The sequence below is a fragment of the Arachis hypogaea genome, chromosome 5 (genome assembly GCF_003086295.3).
Source record: "Arachis hypogaea cultivar Tifrunner chromosome 5, arahy.Tifrunner.gnm2.J5K5, whole genome shotgun sequence".
NCBI classification, from domain to species: domain Eukaryota; kingdom Viridiplantae; phylum Streptophyta; class Magnoliopsida; order Fabales; family Fabaceae; genus Arachis; species Arachis hypogaea.
In genome coordinates this window covers 50,238,571-50,248,061 of record NC_092040.1, presented here as the reverse complement: position 1 = coordinate 50,248,061, position 9,491 = coordinate 50,238,571, and the positions used below count along the sequence as shown (strand labels likewise).

General features: G+C 37.2%; 1 non-coding gene across 1 annotated transcript; it reads left to right on the top strand.

Moving 5' to 3' along the window:
* The first annotated feature begins 427 nt into the window (after nt 1-427).
* On the top strand, nt 428-535 carry LOC112804634 (small nucleolar RNA R71). The gene has a single exon (XR_003203247.1). It is a non-coding gene; the product is annotated as a small nucleolar RNA R71 (small nucleolar RNA).
* Nucleotides 536-9,491: the final 8,956 nt, after the last annotated feature.

The window sequence follows — 9,491 nt, the reverse complement described above, 5'->3', positions numbered from 1 at the left end:
TTCTCCATGATGAATTATAGGTGTTTCCATAAGGTTCACCCATGTAATTTACCTCTGCCATTGCAGAGTTCTCAGGATCATAAGCTTATTCTTCAAAAGATGCCTCTTTAGTACTGTTGGATGCATTTTGCCATCCATTCAGACTTTGAGAAATCATGTTGACTTGCTGAGTCAATATTTTGTTCTAAGCCAATATGGCATTCATAGCATTAATTTCAAGAACTCCCTTCCTCTGAGGTGTCCCATTATTCACGGAATTCCTCTCAGAAGTGTACATGAACTGGTTATTTGCAACCATGTTAATGAGTTCTTGAGCTTCTGCAGGCATTTTCTTTATGTGAATGGATCTACCTGCAGAATGGTCCAGTGACATCTTAGAGAACTCAGATAGACCATAATAGAATATGTCCAGAATGGTCCACTCTTAAAGCATGTCAGAAGGACACCTTTTGGTCATCTGCTTGTATCTTTTCCAAGCTTCATAGATGGATTCACCATCTTTTTGTTTGAAGGTCTGAACATCCACTCTAAGCTTGCTCAACTTTTGAGGAGGAAAGAACTTAGCCAAGAAGGCCGTGACCAGCTTATCCCAAGAGTCCAGGCTATCTTTAGGTTGTGAATCCAACCATGTTCTAGCTCTGTCTCTTACAGCAAAAGGGAAAAGCATGAGCCTGTAGACTTCAGGATCTATTCCATTAGTCTTAACAGTCTCACAGATATGCAAGAATTCAGTTAAAAACTGATAGAAATCTTCTGATGGAAGTCCATGGAACTTGCAGTTCTGTTGCATTAGAGCAACTAGTTGAGGTTTCAGCTCAAAATTGTTTGCTCCAATGGCAGGGATTGAGATGCTTCTTCCATCAAACTTGGAAGTGGGTGTAGTATAGTCACCAAGCATCCTCCTTGCATTATTGTTGTTGGGTTCGGCTGCCATATCCTTTTTTTGTTCGAAAATTTCAGTAAGGTTGTCTCTGGATTGTTGTATTTTAGCTTCTCTCAGTTTCTTCTTCAGAGTCCTTTCAGGTTCAGGATCAGCTTCAACAAGAATGCCCTTTTCCTTGTTCCTGCTCATATGAAAAAGAAGAGAACAAAAAAGGAAGAGGAATCCTCTATGTCACAGTATAGAGATTCCTTTATGTTAGTAGAAGAAGAAAGGAATAGAAGAAGGAAAAGAGTTAAGAATCCAAACACAAGGGGGAAGATAGGTTCGAATTCTTGAGATGAAGAAAAGAGTGTTAGTAATTAAATAATTAAATATAAGAAGAAGAGAGAGAGAAGTTTTCGAAAAAATTAATTTTGAAAAAAAGGTTAGTGATTTTAGAAAATTAAAGGAAGAAATAAAATTAAAATTAAAACTTGAAACAATTAGTTAATTAAAAGAATTTTGAAAAAAAGGAGGTAATTTTCGAAAATTAGAGAGAGGAAAGTAGTTAGGTGGTTTTGAAAAAGATAAGAAACAAACAAAAAGTCAATTAGTTAGTTGAAAAAGATTTAAAAATCAATTTAAAAAAGATAAGAAGTTAGAAAAGATATTTTGAAATTGATTTTGAAAAGATATGATTTCAAAAAAATATATTTTTAAAAGATATGATTGAAAATGATATTTTGATAAAGATTTAATTTCAAAAATTAAAATTGATTACTTGACTAACAAGAAACTAAAAGATACGATTCTAGAATTTAAAGATTGAACCTTTCTTAACAAGAAAGTGACAAACTTCAAATTTTTGAATCAATCACATTAATTGTTAGTAAAGTTTTCGGAATTTTGAAATAAAGATAAGAAAAAGATTTTGAAAATAAATTTTAAAAATTTTCGAAAGTAATAAAAAAATGAAAAAGATTTTATTTTTGAAAAAGATTTTGAAAAGATAGGATTTTAAAAATTGAAAATTTGACTTGACTTATAAGCAATAGCTAAGTTTTTTAAAATTTTTGACTAAGTCAACTTAAATTTTCGAAAATTATGAGCAAAATAAGGAAAAGATATTTTTTGAATTTTGAATTTTTAATGATGAGAGAGAAAAACATGAAAATGACTCACAACATGAAAATTATGAATCAAAACATATGATACATGCAAGAACACTATGAATGTCAAGATGAACACCAAGAACACTTTGAAGATCAAGATGAACATCAAGACTTATTTTTAAAAAATTTTCAAGAAAAGAAAAACATGCAAGACACCAAACTTAGAAATTTTTAATGTTTAGACACTATGGATTAAAAAATGCATATGAGAAGCAACAAAAAGCACAAAACAAGAAAATCTCAAGATCAAACAAGAAGACATACCAAGAACAACTTGAAGATCATGAAGAACACATGCATGAATTTTCGAAAATTGCAAGAAAAAGGGAAACATGCAATTGACACCAAACTTAAAACATGACACAAGACTCAAACAAGAAATACAAAATATTTTTGGTTTTTATGATTTTATTGATTTTTTTGTATTTTATTTTATTTTTTTTCGAAAACATATAGGAAAAATAAAATAAGAAATTCAAAAATTTTTAATAAGAATTCCAAGAATCTTTGCAATGTTAGTCTAAAGCTTCGGTCCAGGAATTAGACATGGCTTAATAGCCAGCCAAGCTTTTTGTGCAAGCTTCTGTCCAAAACACTAGACATGGCCAATGGCCAGCCAAGCTTTAGCATACAAATCAGACATACAACATCGGATACTTCATCCAACTTCATATACTGATAAGGGAAAGCCTCAATCCAATTGAGTTAGACTTGGCTTTTCAGCCAGCCAAGCTTCAACATGCTTCATGAAACACTAGAATTCATTCTTAAAAATTTAGAATAATTTTTCGAAAACAGAAGTAAAAATATTTTTGAAAAATTTTTGAAAATAAAACAAAAAGAAAATTACCTAATCTGAGCAACAAGATGAACCGTCAGTTGTCCGAACTCAAACAATCCCCGGCAACGGTGCCAAAAACTTGGTGCACGAAATTGTGATCATCAACAATGGTGCCAAAAACTTGGTAGCGCTCTCAAACGTGAATCACACTTAGTCACAACTCCACACAACTAACCAGCAAATGCACTGGGTCGTCCAAGTAATAAATCTTACGTGAGTAAGGGTCGATCCCACGGAGATTGTTGGTGTGAAGCAAGCTATGGTCATCTTGTAAATCTCAGTTAGGTGGATTAATAAATGGTTATGGAGTTTATGAAAATAAAAATAAATAAAGCATAAAATAAAGATAGAAATACTTATGTAAATCATTGGTGGGAATTTCAGATAAGTGTATGGAGATACTTCGTCCCTGTTGAATCTCTATAACATACTACTTTCTTACTTTCAATCCTTCATACTCCTTTCTATGGCAAGCTGTATGTAGGGCATCACCGTTGTCAATGGCTACTTTCCATGCTCTCAGTAAAAAAGGTCCAAATGCTCTTGTCACGGCATGGCTAATCATCTGTCGGTTCTCGATCATGTCGGAATAGAATCCATTGATTCTTTTGCGTTTGTCATCACACTAAACAATCGCGAGTTTGAAGCTCGTCACAGTCATTCAATCCCTGAATCCTACTCAGAATGCCACTGACAAGGTTTAGACTTTTTGGATTCTCAGGAATGGCCGCCAAAGGGTTCTACCTTATACCACGAAGATTCTGATTAAGGAATCCAAGAGATACTCGCTCGGTCTAAGGTAGAACGGAAGTGGTTGTCAGTCACGCGTTCATAAGTGAGAATGATGATGAGTGTCATGGATCATCACATTCATCATGTTGAAGTGCAACGAATATCTTAGAACAAGAATAAGCTGAATTGAATAGAAAATAATAGTAATTGTATTAAAACTCGAGGTATAGCAGAGCTCCACACCCTTAATCTATGGTGTATAGAAACTCTACCATTGAAAATACATAAGTGATGGTCCAGGCATGGCTGAATGGCCAGCCCCCATAAACGTGATCAAAGGATCATAAGGTAATCCAAAAATAATCCAAAGATGTCTAATACAATAGTAAAATGTCCTATTTATACTAGACTAGTTACTAGGGTTTACAGAAATAAGTCTAAATGCAGAAATCCACTTTCGAGGCCCACTTTGGTGTGTTCTTGGGCTGAGCTTGAGCTTTACACGTGCAGAGGCTTCTCTTGGTGTTAAATGCCAAGTTGTAACGTATTTTTGGCGTTTAACTGTGGTTTGTGACGTGTTTCTGGCGTTTGACTCCAGAATGCAGCACAGAACTGGCGTTGAGCACCAGTTTGCATCATTTAATCTCGAATAAAGTATGGACTATTATATATTTCTGGAAAGATCTGGATGTCTACTTTCCAACGCCGTTGGGAGCATGCCATTTGGTTTTCTGTAGCTCCAGAAAATCCATTTCGAGTGCAGGGAGGTCAGAATCCAACAGCATCAGCAGTCCCTTGTCAGCCTTCTTATTGGAGTTTTGCTCAGATCCCTCAATTTTAGCCAGAAAATACCTAAAATCACAGAAAAACACACAAACTCATAGTAAAGTCCATAAATGTGAATTTAGCATAAAAACTAATGAAAACATCCCTAAAAGTAACTAGATCCTACTAAAAACTGCTTAAAAATAATGCCAAAAGCGTATAAATTATCCGCTCATCAAATGCGATATTGGCTTAGAACAAAATGTTGAATCAGCAAGTCAACATGATTTCTCAGAGTCTGAATGGATGGCAAAATGCATCCAACAGTACTAAAGAGGCATCTTCTGAAGAAGAAGCTTATGATAATGAGAACCCTGCAATGGTAGAGGTGAATTACATGGGTGAACCCTATAGGAACACCTATAATTCCTCATGGAGAAACCATCCAAATTTCTCATGGAAGGATCAAAAAAAGCCCCAACAAGGCTTTAATAATGGTGGAAGAAACAGGTTTAGCAACAGCAAGCCTTTTCCATCATCTTCTCAGCAACAGACAGAGAATTCTGAACAGAGCCCCTCTAGCTTAGCAAACATAGTCTCTGATCTATCTAAGGCCACTTTAAGTTTCATGAGTAAAACAAGGTCCTCCATTAGAAATTTGGAGGCACAGTGGGTCAGCTGAGTAAGAAAATCACTGAAACTCCTCCTAGTACTCTCCCAAGCAATACAGAAGAGAATTCAAAAAGAGAGTGCAAGGCCATAACCTTGCTTGGTTTGGCCGAATGCACAAGGGAGGAGAAGGACATGAATCCCAGTGAGGAAGACCTCCGGGACGTCCTCTGAACAAAAAGGAGTCCCAAACTGAGGAACCTAAGGAATTTAAGGCTCACTTAGAGACCATAGAGATTCCATTGAACCTCCTTTTACCATTCATGAGCTCTGAGAACTATTCTTCCTCTGAAGAGTATGAAGATGTAACTGAAGAGCAAGTTGCTCAATATCTAGGAGCCATCATAAAGATGAATGCCAAGTTGTTTGGTAATGAGGCTTGGGTAGTGATACGTAAAAATTTAATTTCACGTACAACCGGCAAGTATACCGGGTCGTATCATGTAATAAAACTCACTAAGAGTGAGGTCGATCCCACGAGGATTGGTAGATTAAGCAACTTTAGTTAATGGTAAATTTAGTCAAGCAAACATGGTTTTGATTTCATGAGATTTGTGATTCTTGAACATGATTGCAAGAATTTAAATGGCAAGAATTTAAAGAACTAGAAGAGAGAAATAAAATGAAAGTAAATAACGGAAACTTAAAATGTAAGAAACTTAAATGACATCAAAGATAAATTGCAAGGAATTAAAGGTTGCATAAATTTAAAGAACACAAGAGTAAATAGCAAGAATTAAAGGAGCAGAATGTAGATGACAAGAATAATAAATTGACAGAATGTAGAAGGGAATTGGGTTATGGGTAGTCAAACAACTAGAAGCAAAAGAAATAAGAATTAATGGTGGAGAGGATCATTAGGGATCAGAGATGCAAGTTTTCATGAATTGATGTTAGTCAAGTCCTTCTCAATCATGGGTATAGATCCATGGCAAGTGGGTAATTGAATCCCAATCTCTTGGTGATTCAATTTCTCTCAACATAACCAATTGCCACTCTCGTGATCTAATTGTTCATGAGAAGAGATGAAGCTCAATTCTAATCCAGCCACACAACTCCCATAATCTCAACCAAGGAAAGTTACATCTCACATACCAACCAAGGTGTATTGATTAAGGAAATCATGAAAGGATGAACTCTAAACTGAATTATGTGGCTCATTCCTCAATTTCACCATATAATTCATATAGATTAACCCCTCTCTCGATGGTGGTTGAATCTTTGAAGAACAAGAGTTTCCTCTTTGGATTAACCACTTGAATTGAGTAGGAAAAGAGGAGTTCATCAATGCATTCAAACAAGCAGAGCTCTTCCCCCTAATGAAAGTGGGGTTTAGTGAATCATAGCTCCAATTTCAACAACAATTGCCATAAACAAAAATTAAACTAAGTGTAAAGAAAAGAAGAAGAAGAATAAGGAAAATGCTTAAAACTTAAAACTGAAGAAGAAAAGTTCCAAGAAAAACCCAAAATGGCTCTCCGGGTATTCTCCCGGAAGTGATAGAGAGTTCCCCAAATAAAAGTGCTAAGAGTCTCAAATTCTAAGTGTCAAAAAGTCCCTAATGAAAGTACAAACTCCTTCTCTATTTATATTAGTCCTAAAAATCCTTCAAAGATCTTCAATTGGGCTAGCAATGTGGGCTTTCTCTTTGTTGAATTTTTGGTTCAATTGAAGAAGTTGCTGGCCTGTGTGAGGAACAGAGGAAGCAGAGCAAGTTGTCATCAATTCTAGCCCATTGAGGGGCGTTGTTGGCAATAACTCCAGGTATAATGCACGTTGGCAACGTGCAAGTGGCTTTCCTGGAAGTGAGCTTTGAGACTTGGGCATTGTTGGCCCAAGTTGTTGCTAACAACTTGCTCTTCTTCCTCTTGACTCTTCTCTCATGCCTAATGTTGCCCAGAATTTGAGTATCAATCCTCTACTTCAATATGGACTATCATACATCACTGGAAAGCTCTTGATGTCTACTTTCCAATGCCACTAGAATCACCTCATTTGGACCTTCCTAGCTCAAGTTATGCTCCATTGAAGAGGGCAAGGTCAGGCTGCCTTGGTTGGGCGTTTTTGCCAAACACTTCACCAATAACGCCCATGACAACGCCTCTAGCCCAGATTTCTTGGCCTGGGCGTTGTTGCCCAAGTTGCCAAGGAACACGCCAGGCCATTTTAGCCTTGGCAACGTGTTCGACCCCATTCCTTGGCCCATTCATGCTTCCTTGAATGTCAACCTCATTTTCTTGTTTTTGGGGCCTAAAGATGACTCTGATTCGAGCTTCCATTTCATGCTCCGCTATAGACTATTATATATGGTTGGAAAGCTCTGAATGTCAGCTTTCCAACGCAACTAGAAGCACTCAATTTGGATCTCTGTAGCTCAAGTTATGCTCCATTGACAATAACAAGGTCAGGCTGCCAAGGTTGCCGGCGTTTTTGACAAACACGCCTTCACATTCTCAAGTTGGCAACGTGGGTTATCTTCTAAGGCTGCTGAGCTTCGCAGGCATTGCCAGCAAACACGCCTTCACCTTCCCCAAGTTGGCAACGTGGGTTATGCCTCCCAGGGAGCCAAATTTTAGCAAGGGCGTTGCCAACTTAGATTCCAAGTTGCCAACGTGTTTAGTTTCTGAGGTTCCAAATGAAGCCAGCTTTTGAAGCTTCAAACGAATGTCAAACCCATACTATTATATATCATTGGAAAGCTCCGGATGTCTACTTTCCAATGCCGTTGAGAGTGCATCATTGGAAGGTCTACAACTCAAGATATACTCCATGGAAGAGAGTAAGGTCCGGCTGCCAGGGTTGCCAGCGTTTTTGGCAAACACTCCTTCTTCTCAGCACGTTGGCAACATGCCAGCCCATGCCCCCTTGTTCCATGCTTGCTTCCTGGCGTTGCCACTACACACGCCAATGAACCTTCAAGTTGGCAACGTGCTTGTGGCTGCCTTCTTGCTCCAAGCTTTGCTTGCTACGTTACCATTGCACACGCCTTTAGAATCCAGCGTTGGCAACGTGCTAGCCTCCTTCCCTGGACCAAGCCTTGCTTATTGGTGTTGTCATTGAACACGCCTATGCATCCCAACGTTGGCAACGTGCTTGAATGGGAGAGTCATCATCCAAGCTGCCTTGAGTTGTTGCCAAACACGCCAATGCACTCCAAGTTAGCAACGTGCTCGTGGTTGTTTCCTAGCTTCAAGTTTGCTGCGTTGCCAATGAACACGCCAATGGAAAGCTAAGTTGGCAACGTGCTATGCCTTCCAAGGCTGCCAAGCTTGCTGGCGTTAGAGGTAAACACGCCTTCCTTCCCCCAAGTTGGCAACGTGCATTCTAGCTCTTACCAAGCTTGAAATGTTCTCAAGCCTTCTTGCTTCATCACCTAACATAAACCAAAGAAACTTCCTCAATGTATTGCTATTCTATGCACCTAATTTCAAGAGATTCATTCATACTAATGCATTTATAAGCTTCTTGAATTATTTGCATGAATTTGGCCAAATTTCACTTAGTTCTTGGTTCATGGATGCATGGAGAAAAACTCACAAAATTTCTTGTTTATTTTAGTAATAATGAACGAAATTGAACTAAAGCTAACTAAACTAACTAGTTAAAATAGCAAATATGCAAATGCATCACAACACCAAACTTACACCTTGCTTGTCCTCAAGCAAGAAAAGAATCATGCAATAGAGATTGACAATCCAAGGTAAGAAGAATAGCAACTCATTGTTCATGGTAAGCTAGTTTTCTAAGCATGCTACAATCACAAAAGAAATGTAAATGATTGATGCTTCTATCTAGCTCAATTTATGAAATCTTTTTCTTATATTTTTTTTTCTTGAAACAAGCTTTTGATTTTCTTATTAGCTTCTCCTTTTGGGTGCTTTGCCCCATGAGTTGATAACAAAACTACGACTCTAAATGCTTTGTTTTCAAGTATTACCACTTGATACATAAGCACCACAAGCATTTAATTAGAGGACTTCATTAAGCTCATTTATTTATTTTCTTGACTCTCTAATCATTGATGCTCAGAGCCTTGAGCTTTGAGGGAGTGCTTTTGCACTTGAGCCTAGCCTTGACTTCTAAGTGTTTTGTTTTCAAGCATTTTACTTGATACATAAACACCACAAGTACATAACAATGAAATTGTCATTGGTACTCAGAGCCTTCAGCTTTCTCATTCTTTCCCTTTTTCTCTTCTTGCCTTAATTGCATTTGCTTCTTCAAGGTCTTCATGATTTTCAAAAGATTTCACAAAATGTCCTAGATGAAAACTTCAATTAAATAAAATCTAATGTACTTGAGCAACAATCAATCATACTAGCTTTCCAATACTTGTATGCACGTACTAAATTCTTCTTTAATTCCTTGTTTGTTTAAGATCATGATACTTTATTGCTTTTGTATTCACAAAACTCAAGTTGGTAGTCATAATGTCACAGCAGCATGTTGC